At 38.5% G+C, this 14,703-nt stretch overlaps 1 protein-coding gene and 1 pseudogene across 2 annotated transcripts in view; both read right to left on the bottom strand.

The window, feature by feature from the left end:
- Positions 1-14,703, bottom strand: part of NRG1 (neuregulin 1) — a 1,076,683-nt gene that overhangs the window by 712,602 nt on the left and 349,378 nt on the right. The gene's annotated exons all lie outside the window — the stretch shown is intronic.
- On the bottom strand, positions 2,948-4,733 carry LOC121489409 (annotated as a pseudogene).

Here is a 14,703-nt window from a genome sequence, read left to right as displayed (position 1 = left end):
TCTTGTATCTAGTTTATATGTGTGGTAAAATCATGGGAAGCAGGTTTACTCAAACACAACATTTGTCAATCATGCAGTGTGCGAAAGCCCTGGATCAGATGCATAGGTATATAAGTCAATGTTTTCCCTCACGGTACTTATAATCTATTTGGGGCCAATGGACAGTCATTGAAATTGAAGGCATATATACAATTTAAGTATATATTTCAGAGCAACCCACTGACTCAAAGCAACCTACTAACTAAAGAATTGTGATGAAAGTAATTTCAAGAGAAATTATAGAGAGGAAAAGGCAGTCAGACAAGCTAGGTAAATAAGATTTTATTAAGGAGGTGGGAAAAGCATTAGGAGCTGAAAAATTTGCAAGGTAGACAAGGCAGAGAAAGTTTTTCAGATGATTAGAATGATGTAAATATTAAGTTGAAACAAGAAAGCAAATGACATACTTGGGGAAGCAATGAGTGAAAACCGGTTAAAAAGAATGGTTCACAAACAAATAATGGAGACATGGTTTGAAAATGCATTTTAAATATGCTTCCAATCTCCCAGCCCCCCTCTCCCCTTCCATTCACATGCAAGAACCTGAGCTGCCAGGAGGAGAATAAAGCCAAGATTTCTGGTCCATTTGTGCTAACAAGTTCTGGCATATAGGATGAGGAAAGAACAGAGAGATTATGAACAACTGCCTTAAACAATCAAAACATTAACCATCTTCCAGCAGACATCCTGGGTGTGAGATATGGGTGAATCTGCAGGGATAAAACAGGAATCTGAGTAGGTAAGACGGAGCCCCTTTGAGGGGATCTTGAGAATGTCAGGCTAAGGAGTTCCACTTTTATCACAGAAGCTATTAGAGCCACTGAAAGGTTTTTGTTTTTGTTTTTATTATTATTATTATTATTATTATTATCATCATCATTATTATTTTGGGGGTTTTAAAGATGGTAACTTGATAAAATAACATAAGCCAAGGGACAAAGCACCATTTTTCAATATGAGACTTGTGAAAAACTAGTTGTTGCCAATAGTCTAACACAGAGTTATGTGAGTTATAATTCGCATAAAAATAGATCACGATTCTTAATAGCTCTTATATTTAAAATATCTCACATAAATGGAATATGTAGATTGATTGTCTTAGGTAACATCTGGCAAACAAGAGCTATTCATTTCAGCTGACTCATTTTCACAAAATTTGCTTAGTAGTGTCTATATTTGATGACTGTATTTTTTCTTATAACTGCTTTATCGTGTTTAATAGTGCCAATATGTAAAATGAACTAATGGTTTAAAATTAATCCACTGGACATATAAAAGTAGTAAAATACAAAAGCAGTATTATAAATGATATACTATGACATAAACTTGTCAAAGTAAATGGTGAAGAGGTTTACAGAGAGAGTACACAGTGAATCTGTGTGCAGAACAAAGTTCCCTACTAATACATCATCTTCATAAGCAGCACAAAAGAAAATTGCAAACAGGAAGTAGAATGATGAAAATCTCAAGATTGGACTTTGTGGACCAGCCTTTCATCATCCCTGGTTCTTGATGTGTTGTCTGTTACAAAATGTTGTCAAATAACAGTATGAAGTCACTGAAGCTTTCTTCTAATTTTCAAGGCAGAGTTCAAGTATATCTATCAAGTTTTTCCAAAACAAGTGAAAAACAAAAGCTTTTAGTAAAATATTGCTATTTCTCCACTAAAAGCAGAGAAGAAACGAAAACTAAAAAGGTACCATTCAAAGTTGCAAATAAATCCAATGAAAATTAGTAACATTATGGAGAAAGGCAGAACAAACCATTTGCAAAATCATTTATGAAACTGTTAGAATATGAATAGGTCAGTGGAATACAATGCAAAAGAACATTTACTATTTGTTACGTTTTTATTAGCAGATATTTTTCTTCAGAGGTGTATGAAATCAGAGATGTTCACAGTATAAAGTAGATCACATGTGTAAAAGGAGACATGATTGACAATTATTTATCACTAACACTAATGCCAGAAGGGAAGAGATTTCTTGTTTGTTAATAATTTTGTAAGCCTTGGTGTAGATAAATAGTGCATTAGGATTGTTATTGACTCAGTACCATCAATATGTACAACAAAGACTCGAATGACAGAAACTACACCTTAGGGCAATCCAACACTGCTTTATTCACAGTTGTCAATGTAAGTGTGCCTCCTGAACTTGACTGGAGTTTGAAGGAAATAAGAAATGCTATAAATATGCTCAGATTGTAGCCAAGAATTTCCAGCATGCTTTGTAAGAAAATGGGTTGATAATAGAAGATTCTGTTTCTTCATACTCAGGAATTCTAGCTGTCAAGAGTAAAGATCCTCAAATGAACACTAAGTGAAAAAAAATCCAGTAAAAAAGGTTTCTTTAATTTACAATGACTTATCTAATTGGAACATTCAATATCTGGAGGATCCTGAATATATTACTTCAGAGACAACATATAGTTTTTAACATTTAGGAAGAAAGAGGAGAAGTTCCTAAAAAGACCAATTTTTGATATAAGCAGATTAGTTGACAAGAATTTCTTTCTTACTATTTAAAGATACTTCATACTTATTGAAGAAAGAAATCAGTGCTATTGGCCATATTTGACACATTTGAATGTCAAAAATGAATATGAAGAAATAATTATAACAAATCCAACCAAAAATTCATTAGAAATCCATTGGTCAGTTATCTTAAAATTTCAGCCACTTTTGAGAAGGACATGCCTTCAACCTAATTAGTTCCTGATAGGGTGTTGGATGTCTACAGTAGAAAATTCTCCATAATTTCTGAATCCTTGTATGATCAGAAAAACCAGAACTAGTTGAAGGACCACCCAGTATTTGCTGCTCTTCACAATGACTCTTTTTTATACTGTTTAATTTGTTTTAATCTTCACAAATGGTGAAAAATACTAAAGCACAGGCAAGGAATAATCATAATGTTGTGGCCAACATCATAAATAGAGCTTCATCCACCAAAGCCACTGGATACATGACCCAGCCACTATGAAAGCCATCTCTGTCTCCATCATGACCACCTCTGAACATTCCACCAGGACCATTGTGGTCTATGAGCACCCCCCTTCTTCCCTGTAGGCCATCAGGGCCATTTCTGCCACAGTCACTGCCCAAGGGTAAAAAGCATGGTAGAAGTAAGCCTTCAGGTTTTAAGGCCTTACACTGGTTGCTTCTATTCTCCAGGTGAAGTTCTGGTTTCCGCACCCTGGATTGGGGCACTCCCAGTCTCCAACCTGGTTCTGGTTATGTCTTTCTCCAGATGGATTCCTTCAAGAATCCTGGGCCTCTCTTGGTGGGAGTAACCATCTCTGTGACCTCCATAGCCTCTCATGAGACCTCCTGGGCCCCCTGGACTTCCACGGAGGGGTAGCAGCATTCCTCTACCCTCATGGGGAGTTATACCACCCTGCATGCTGTTCATCAGAGGCTTCTCCCAAACAAAAGAAACCTGAAGTTTTCTCCCTTGAAAACCATTCCCATAAAACCAGTCCAGGACAGCCGTGGCAGTTCCGGAGTCTTGTAGAACAGTGTAGCATAGCCTTTGGGCTTTCCTGTTTCCTTGTCCGAGTAGATACATATCATGAATTGTCTGATTCTCTTGTTCACCTTAACAACTCCATCCTGCCTAAAGTCCACCAGATCATCTCGAGTCATGCTGCCATTTAAGCCTTGCACATAAATTGCACTGTTATAAGAATCTCAATCTGGATCTACAGATGGGTCTAGATCAAGATCCACAAGTCCACCAAGCTTATTGAAGCCATCTTGCTCTCCAGCATCTATTCCACTGTGTCCTCCTTCCCACCACCTCTGCTTATGCCTCCACAAATTCCCCCTCTTCCTGTGCCATTGTTGTCAGGGCCACTCATGCCCCGGTTCTCTTCTGGTCCAGAAAATCCTCCAGACTTCTGCCACTGGGGTAGTCCTGTCAAAATGAACTCTGCTGCCTGCAGCTGCTGCTCTGTTTGTCATATTAACTTGGAGCCTGGCTGTAGGATTCAGTTTGTGGGGTGGTGGATAATTAGTGGGTGGCTGCTGACCTTAGCTGCTTTGTTGACCACAACTATTCTGTTGTCCATAGCCGCTTAACTGCCCATAGGTGTTCTGCTGAGAGTAACTTTTCTGATCATAACTAGTCAGTTGTGTAGAGGATTACTTGTAGGAGGATAAAATGGTGGTGCCATGACTGGTTGCACAGGATAGCTCCCAGGTACCTGGGGATAACTATAGTTACTCTGTCCACATCTTAGACTGGACTAGTTGTAACCCCCTGTGCTAGGTTGAGGTTGACTAGTCTCAGCAGGTTTGTTTTCGTCCTGTGGTCTTGCAGGTGTGGTGCCTGCCTGCTGCTGCCCAAGAGCAGGGTAAGCAGGCTGAGTGCCATATGCAGACTGAGCTGTACCGGAGGCCTGGATGGTAGTGACCATAGCAATGGTGGTATCATAAGCACCAGTGCCATACTCCTGGACAGGCTAACGTTATGCCTGGAGGATAGTTGGAGTAGTATAACCAGTGGGAGGCTGTCCATGAGAAGTTGTATTGTCAGTCTGCTTACATCAGTGGGCTGTCCATGGGTTCCATAACTTTGCCACCCATATGCCTGGCTGGTCTGTGCATATTCTTGAGTGGGCTGGGTGGTATAAGCACTGTAGCCCTGCTAGGGTGCAGTTTGCCTGTAGGTACTGTAATCCATGGATGCCATTTTCTCTCCTCTATTATTCTCACAATGACTTTTAAGTTAGGTCTTTCCGATTTAGTAGAAATAAAGAATAAATGAAGAAATAGACTATACGGAATCTACTGCTCAAACTCTGTTAGGGCTAGTTATCTACATCCTCATGTAAGAGGAAAGTTGCAATATAATTGTTTTTTTTCATTATTATCAGTTATAATTATTATAAATACTCATAATTGCTATTATTACCATTTTAAAATCATTTACTATTGTTTTAAAATTATGAAAATACTTTAAAATTGTACATATAACTCATATGTTTCTACCTGCAATGTCTAGTGGTTTACAGATGCCAAAAGATGGAGAAACTGATATATAGGATGGATTGGAGGAAGAAAAATGGTAGGCAGGAAAATAAGTCCAGTAGATTAGTAGAGATCTGAGATGGAGGTGCTGGAAATGAACCAAAAAGATAGCTGCAAAACATACTAAGAAAACAGAATTTTGGGATATTCTGACAGAATCAATATGCATAATACGAGAGGAATCTTTAAGGAAGAGGAGTTATTAAGGAAGACTTTAAGGTTCCAAGGTGGGAGGAATAGTTATCTCAACAAAAACAAGGGAGTCACCAGGGGACACTGGTTTATCCTAAAATTGAATATTTCAGTATAGGCCTGTTGAGTTTGAAATTAACATGGTAATGTCTAGGTAAAGAAGAATATTCTATATAAAAGTAAAATAACACTTGTATAAAGATGCTTCTCAAATGTTTGAGGACTACTGGTTTTCTGAATGACTGTAAGCAAATTACATTGATCATTTGCCTAACAAACTGGCTTCACAAACAGACAAAGATAAATAGCAGCTCATCCCCTGAATTAGTATGGTCAGGATTAATGTAAACAGTGTATGGGAATAACTATTACTACTAAATATTGTAGCATAGAAACATTAGCATTTAGTCTTCATAAATAATAATATTTGTCCCTATTTTGAATTATCAAGAGACATAAATCTTTATGGCTTTCAGGATTTCATTTGTATGTTTTCACTGATATTTTCCAGTGTTTTTTCTGTAGAAACAGATACGAAATTTTCCCCAAGAGTTGGCAGCAATACAAACACAGCTTCATAATCACTGTGAACCGTTGTCTGTTTCCCTTCACTTAAGCACTTGCCTTTCTTAGATAATTAGCAGCCATAAGTAACACACACAAGCAAATATACACACCCCCATGCCAGATTCTCACCCACTGATCTCCCATTTCCCACAAAGTAAAAACAGTTGAGATGGAGTAATGATTAATAATTTTTTTAACTTTATAGTAAAATTAAAGTTGGAAAACAAAAGGTTTGCTGCTAGATGCATTGGAGAATTTTCCAATAGTTTGATATTTCTCAAATACATAGTAAGCTAATTTCATCTCCCACTAATATGCACATATGGCATGCCAAGAGAGGATAATGCTATCGAATGCCTTGTTCTTAGGACCTCTTAATCATTGGACTCTAGTCAGAGAATAGGGTTACTATGTGGAATTAGTTCCTCCAGATATCTGGCAAATACAAAGTAGGTCAGAAACCTGCAAAGAAGAAGGGAGACCCAGGCTGGATTAAGGGTAGAGAGTGAGGGGTGATGAGGAATTATTCAGGCATTAACTGTGCAATGTTAACATTAACCAAACAGTTGATTTCATTACCAGGGAGGTGAGTTCAAAACTCCTAATCTTTTACCAAACAGTGATAATTATCCAAAGAATCAGCAGACATCGATCAGGATACCTTCTTTAGCTAATGCAGACATGCTCAGCTGATGAGTGTACTGATGTAACACATGAAAAGTTATAAGAAAAATGACATACAGTGCATCACTTCAGAGCCATTTAATCCCCAGCTCTATCATGGAATCAATGGGTAAGCTCTCAAGGGTCACTCTTTTGGAGGTTGGTCTCCTTTCTTGAATAAATACTGACATGAAAACACCAATCATCCAGGAATCTATTGCAAAGGAGATATTGTGCAAAATGAGTATTAAACAAATATAAGAGCTAGGAAGGGTTAAATTTAAATGTGAGTATATTTATATGGTGGCATCCAGTCTCACGGGATACTTTTTTCATCTAGCGTGACTTTAGGCCACTTTATCTGGGCAGTCACCTATACTTAGAAATAGTTAACTAAAAAGATCCAGAGAAATTTACACTCACTAAAAGCTAGCTTATCTGATTACCCAGAGAAACAAGCATTGGATGAGCCATAAGTACCCTAGAGATATTTTGTCAGGATTGGGAATTAGAGTTTCACTTTCTGTCTTCTTCTTCATTTTCAAACTGTCTCATTCCCTAAAAAGTCGACCTATTCTCCCTTCCCACTGTTCCTCACAGCACTTGTGCAGAAACAGCCATCATTGACAATCCCAACTCTGGGAAATATGTTTGCACTAATATCAAGTACATCCTGTAAACACTTAATATTCAACTTCAGGAAATGAGGTCCTCCTTTAAAAACTAACCCAGTAGAATACACTCCTGTCTCAACTTAGTCCCCACCTCCTGGTTCTCTTTTGATCCAGAGCTGGGTAGGCGGGGAGGGGGAAGGGGTTGGACAGCCAGGGGTCTCTAGCCAGGCTTTGGAAGCATGGAGGTCTGAGCATCATTCCTCTGCCTCTTGCAGTTCTGTGACATTGTGAGGACTCCCTCAAATCTCTGAATCTCCCTTCTGAAGTGAGGATAATAATATGACTGGCAAGGTGACTGTATCAGAAAAATGCCTGTGTGGTGCCCAGTAGAGAATTTGATACATGGTAGGTATGGAAAAAAATCCTATTATAATTATATGTATACAGATGCAGAGCACTGAAAGGAAAAGATGATATACACAATGAAGGGCTAAAAGCTAGTACTGTTCCTAAACTATTTCAGAAAACTCAGCACCAAAAGCAATTTTCTATTCAACTGTCAGGTGCCCTATAATGTGAGAACACATCACATAACGATAGAGTTGAAGTGCTCCTGCTGTGGGGGTGTCTCAAGGGGTCTGTAGCAAACCTCTTCTGGTAGAATTATAGGACTTCTCTTTCAAGGACTCTCTTTTGAGCCTTTGGAATGCATATAAAAGATCCAATCAGCTTCATAACAACCAAAGAATTAGCTGGCTTGAAGGAACATTTGTTCATTCCTCACTTTTTTGTCCGTGAAGGTCAAAAACTCCACATTGAATTATCTGAAATGACAAGCACACAGGATACTCAGTAGTACATTTCCCACTTGGGTGTGGGAGGTCTGGGCAACCATACTCTCTCCCTTTAGTCAGTACCTGGCATAATGTTTGCATGCCCCTAAATTATGTGATGACTGAATGGACCAGGACTCAGGGTACTTTGGGGACAGTAGACATTAACCAAGTGCACACAACTGTGGCAGAGGATAACTCTTGACAAATAGATCCATATAGGCCCCATTAAGAAAGTGTGGGGTTTTTTTTCCATAAACATGAAGGTTCTCATATTTTGCCACGAGTTTTATTATCTTGGGAAATAGCTTTCTAACACTCAAGACAAATATTTCCAGCATTGCAAAAGGAGCTCCAGTTTGAAAGCTGAGCCTTTCCAGATGTGCTTTAGAGCCCAGGGAGGATCTTCAACCACAGTCTATCCATGGCTTTCTCCATAAAAAGAGCTCTATTAAGATGGGTAGTGAATTCCTCTCGTATGATATTTCACATAGCTGTTCAACACAAATTTCTCTTTTATTGATGCCCCTTCAAATTCTGGGAGTCTTAATGAGTCTCCACTGGTTGGTAAATTTGGCTCAATAAAACAGTTTGGTCTATCTACACCACCACCGAACCATTAACAGGAACTTTCCTGAATTCTTGGTCTTCTCTATTTTCTCCCTATCTCAGGCCTGAAAATTTATATATGTTATAGCATATTCTCACATTAAGTTGTAAGTATCATAAGACTAGTCTCTTATACTAATTTATGGGACTCAATATAGTATGACTGAAAGAGCCCTGGGATTGGGAGGTAAAAGAGCTAGTTTCTGATCTGAAGATGTATATGCTATGATCTCACTTTTTAAAACAACAACCAAAAAGCCTACATATCTATAGTATATATGTATATAAGTATTATGAATGCATGTGTGTATATATACATACATGTATTATGTATATGAGTGTGTTTACCACATACATATGTGTATTATAAGTATGAATTTGTATCTCAAGTATATGAGTTTTGGTGAAAAAACGCAGATATATTCTAGGTTGACATAATTTTACTGTATGACATAATTTTTCCTGGTGTTTGTTTATGAGGTGAGGGTGATAATGATGTAGGAGATAATTAGGAGGAGAAAAGTGTAAACTAAACCAAAAGGAAAAAAAATACTAGAAATTCTGCTAAATCTCTCCCTGCCAATTTGTGTATAAGATATATTTGCTCATCTCTATAAAATTATAGCTTATGTATGTGCACATGTAAACAAATTTTTAAAACAGCTTAATCTATCACCCTTTCCCAGTTAGGGGACTCAGTCATTTTCAGCGCTGTTAGTTTGGGCTCTGAGACAGAGTGTGAGCTATATAGTCTGCATGCATTTCTAGGACCTGTCAAACAGTACCAGGATGGGATGTAAAGTGCATGCCATCAAAATAAATAATTTTATTCTAGTGCTGTCCTTTATTATAGCAGTTCTGACTGATTCTAGGAATAGCAAAGTTCAATAAGAGAACTGACCCAGGACTGGGGTAGGAGGGTTGTAAAGAGATTGAGTTGAAAGTTCAAGGGACCTGGTGAAAGAGAAATTCAAGTGACTGACTATGAGGTCCTGAAAATGAAGCCTAAAGTAGCTTGGAAACAGGGAGAGAATAAAAGATTCAAAACTGGGAGTACAAAAGTAGTCAAGAGCAGGTAGGCTCAAGAGAAAAGATGGGATATGAGAGGTTCTTGTTGAGAGAGCATACATAGTAGATGCGGCTGAGAAAATAGATTCCTGTGGGCATATGGAGACAAAGGTCCATGGAAAAGCCAAGATCAAGGAACTGTAAAGTTAGGTTGTTTAATGGGTCACTGCAAGCAGATGAGGAAACCACACGCAAGCATCTCCAAGTAAGACCAAGGACCTATTGCCTAATTCACTTATGGCTGTCCATTAAGGACATTTCCAGGGCCATAAATGTGAGTTATGAGGAGGAATAAATTACATGTAGCTCAGTGGCAAGATCCACCAAAGAGAACAATTTAGGGGAGAACATGGACATAGTTTAGCAAATATCTGAAAATTCTAGTGGGAATGGAGAAAGCTGCCTGGCTAATCACCCTTTACAGGCCACTCCCCTCCTCCAATTACATATGTGTATATGTGCTAGGGGAAAGGAAATTGGGCTTCAGGGAACCAGTGTCCTTAAAGAAGACCTAGGTTGCAAATGCAAGGAGAAAATGTTGAGAATGTGGAGGATCTGTTAACAACCCCACAGGCACAGAGCTAAGTCAGCAGTAGAGGAGGAGAGTGGGCCAGCAGACCTAAAGGAGATAAAAATTGAAGTTTGCTAAAAAAAAAAAAAAAAAAGGTTACAATGCAAAGGGAGATTAGAGATAGGAAAAAATATGTAAATGGTTAGTCTGAAGATTCCCTAAACAGTTTTCAAGCCTTAATAATAGATTAAGGCTCAAGAAGATGATAGAACCTGGAATGATCCCTAAGGTTTCAAATGGTCTACATCTATGTTCCTGCATTTGAGGAGAACAATGGGTAGAACTACTATACCCAACACTCACATAGAGTGTCCAGGCAGGACAGCAGATCTGCAGGTCAAGAGCCCTCAAAGTAGTGCAAAGTAACAACTCAAATGATAAGTCTGAAGTGAAGCAAAGCAAAGAAATTGATAGTTGAACTGCTGCTAGAAGCTCACATGACATGCTCAGTCCTGATCCTGCTATCTATTGTAGAAACTGAGAACTTTCCTTAAGCACCATTACCTTGTTCAGGCTACCCACCAGAACTCTTTCTCCCCCTTCCCTTAACTTTGACATGACAGCCAGGTAAACCAAATTTGTTGTTGTTGTTATTGTTAGCTCATTTATTTACATTTAAATTCAAGTAATTAACATATAGTTTATTATTAGTTTCAGAGATAGAGGTCATCGATTCATCGGTTTTATATAATAGCCAGTGCTCATTACACCATGTGCCCCCCTTAATGTTCATCACCCAGTTACCACTTTCATCCATACCACTCCCCCCGCCTCCGCAGTGACCCTCGGTTTGTTTCCTATGATTAAGAGTCTCTTATGGTTTGTCTCCCTCTCTGATTTTGTCTTGTTTTATTTTCACTTTTCCCTCCCTTCCCCTATAATCTTCTGTTTTGTTTAAGTAAATCAACATTATTAAGAGATAGAAAAGGGTAGCTCTGTCTACAGGGTATGAAGAAATGGAGTCAAGGAAAACGAAGACTTGGAAACATTTAAGTAACTGATATTTGGAAAACCAAGAGCTGCCATTAGCCCTTTTCTCCATTATATCCTGAAAATGGTCATTAGCTATATCTGAATTTACTGAGACATTCATATTTTCAGAACCAGTATGGAGGATGAATGAATTGTTTCACTAGCCAATAGGTCAGACCATCACATTTTTTACAGTCATGCCAGTAATATAGTTAAAGTTTAAAAGACAGGCTAGACAGCTACTTATAGTATACCATTAATAGCCCCAAAGGAAATTGTTATATATTTGTCAATTATTTTATGTATGCTTCACTATGTGTTTGTCATGTATTTGTATTTTTTTGTTGGTTATTTTATATCTGCTTAATTAGGGTAAACAAATCAGTGCATCAGAGACTCACTCAGTGTAGACAATATCAGTTTGCCTACCCATGCCTCAGTTTTACAACAATAAAATACAAACACCACTAGGAATGTTTTGCCTGACTGATCCTTGTCAAACACACTGTTACCACTCTTCTGCCTTGGAGACACACATGCACACACACCCCTTAAAAACTGTCAGAAATAAGAGAGATATCCCAGTTCTTGAGAGGGTGTTTTTGGCTGCCTTATTGACTTTTTCTGAAATAAGGATCTTAAGATAGAAAAAGGCAAACTAAGTTTTCCTCTTTGTAAAGGAGTGAGCAAAGGGGGGGTGGAGAGGGTGGAGGGAACAAGAGGGAGTGAGAATGAGCAAGAGGGAGAGAAGGGGAGAAGGAGAGAGGGAGGGGAGAGAGGGAGGGAGAGAATCAGATTGGATTCATGGGTATACGAGAATATGCACATGTAGTGGTTAGGTATTCGTATGTCTTGTAAAATGAGCTTCCATCCTTCCTATCTAGAACTAATCATAGCAGAGGAGAGGAGAAGCAGTTGATAAAATGTGCTCAGGTGGAACATACATCAGATGGAGCCCTTTGAGATGACTGGCATCAAACACTCCAAGACTGGCTGATGCTCAATCAGTTAACTTCTCCCTCAAAGTATCTTGACATGGTTATGAAATGCCTTACACTTCAATAAAAAGCTCTGAATTCCTCTGAAAAGTGAAACAGCATGAATAGAAAGGCTTGTATGGCTTTAAAAGTGAGCCCAATATAATATTGGTATTAAATTCTTCGAATTTCATGTTTCCTGAGGTTATCCTACAACATAAGAAATACCACAGGTTTAAGAAAAAACTCAACAGTACTTTTATGTGTTGTAGAAAGTTAAATTACAGAGAAAACAAACCAAAAGTAAACAGATGGAAGGAATGCCACTTGGGGTAAACAGACAACATGGGAAATCCTTCCTACACAGGAATTATAAAGGGCTGCAACAGACTCACTGGTGATGCGCCAGTGATGAATCTAACATGGTTGAAAAAGAAGAGTGGAGAGAAAAGGCTCAAATGTGGGGAGAGTGAAAGAGGGATGAAGTGCTGTAAGCACATGTCACCACTCTAATGTAGTGAAGGCAAAGATGTAGTTACAGCATGGGCCTATCATGCGTAATGTCTTTTCCCCAGTTGGCAGAAAAGCCTCTTTCATTGTGTCAATTACCACATTTATGCCAGCTGGCTGAGAAGAGGCATATCCCTCAAATGAAAAACGAGTGCCCAATTTGATGTTGCTACATAGAAAAAATAGAATGCTGATTCTTTCTGGGTTTAGCAAATCCAGAAAATCACTTCTGCTGGTACAACACAATAGTACCTACAACTTTAGAGATCTATATTAAATGAGGATGGGAAGTCAGACAAATCCTTGCTGACTACCTACCATATTTCCTGTTCTATTCTAGATGCCAAGGAACAAGTTGATCAGGGTTTCTTATCTTGTGGAGCTTATGTCCTAATAATTACATAACAAAGCAAACAGAAATAAAGTGATATTTAATTTATATTGGCTCTTCAGAAAATAAGTGAAGAGGGGCTAAGATGACGCCAATTTATCAACACTTCCCTTTCTTTGCTTGAGCAGACATTTGCCAAATCAATTATTGCATTCTCAGCTGCTGAGCCCTTCTCAACCCAGCACTCCTGACAGCCAGTAATAATTCATTAGTGTCAGCTCATGGAAACCTAAACCAGAGTTATCTTATATTTGCCACACATACCTAGTTTTTCTCTTATTTTCTTTACTTCCTTGTATTTCTTCTTTAATAATTGTGGAAAAATATGAAAATCCTCAGTAGTATTAGAGGAAACCAACAAGAGGGAGGGATGGTGGCCTCCTTGACCAGGGTTTTAAAAGGGATTTTGAAGAACCCAGGGATTAGATCCAGTCTTGTTCACAGCACTGGAATTTAAATCGAAAGCTGTGCCTCCAGGTGGTGACCCTAAGGCCTGCTGTACAAACAGTTTTGTTCTTTTAAACATTTTCATCACAGTGATCTTTTCTGGGAGGGTGTGAGGCTTTACTTTAACAACTATGACTAGTGTCTTAAAGACAGTACTCAGGTGCTTTTGCCATTGTCTTTGACCAAATAAGTGACTGGCCACTTACTTTTTTAGTGTTTTCTCTTGGCTCCTCATCTTGCTAAGGCTGGTGAGCGGTTACCCTGCACACATTTCTTCACCTGGGTGGAATCTTGCCTCAGTGAATAGTACTCCCTTGTTACTGTCCCTTTGTGCCATTACACAGATCATCTGGATGGTTCCTATTCCTTCTTCACCCTGTCTTCTGATTTTCATGGAATTGTGGATGCCTGATTCCATACTAAGCCTTTAAGCGAGTGCCTTGCTTGGATCTACAGAAACTACTTATCAAGGCCTCTCTCCTTGCTATTTCATTTTGACCCACTGCCTTACTTTCACGCCTGACTGCTCACATTGCTTTTACTGCCACTGTCTGAGGCTACCCAGGTCTAAGTACTCCTTACTATCCAAAGCCTAGTGCTAATGTACCTAGATTTCTTCTTTTCTTTTGAGTTACTTTCCATGCCTCCAAGAAAAAAAAAAAAAAAAAAAAAGAAAGAAAAGAAAAAGAAGAAATTTCATGCAAATGAGATCCTGGAGCTATCTGCCTGCTAGTCAGAGCATTTCCATTTCTCTAAGCCTTTTAACTGTTTGGACTGCTGTGGTGTAAAGTACTGAGGATCATACACAGCCAGTATTCTAACACACTCCTGGGGCTCCTCTCTAATCCAATCAGATAGCACATAATCACTAAATACAAGTTAATTTCAATATTACCCAAAACAAAACATAATTAGAAGGGCAATGTGCTGTGAAAATTATCATAAAAAGCATTCAAAAGCCAAGTAGAAATGCATTTGAATTATCTATGGTTTAGGATTATTTGTGCCACTGTTCCTCTCCATTAGGGCAGAACCAGAGTTGACTTTAGCTATGATTTCATGGTCTATAAAAACAACCATTGAGAATTGGGTATGGACTGTGACTGTGTTCAAATATTTCACGAATCTTCTTCAATATCAACATTTACTCAACCTCCTTCTGATAGCCCATCTATGTTACTTCAGAGTAATATACATAGGTTATTCTCACTAGATATA

The sequence above is a fragment of the Vulpes lagopus genome, chromosome 4 (assembly GCF_018345385.1).
Source record: "Vulpes lagopus strain Blue_001 chromosome 4, ASM1834538v1, whole genome shotgun sequence".
In the NCBI taxonomy this organism is placed as follows: domain Eukaryota; kingdom Metazoa; phylum Chordata; class Mammalia; order Carnivora; family Canidae; genus Vulpes; species Vulpes lagopus.
The sequence above is the reverse complement of the archived record's forward strand: the minus strand, read 5'-3'. Positions and strand labels throughout refer to the sequence as shown.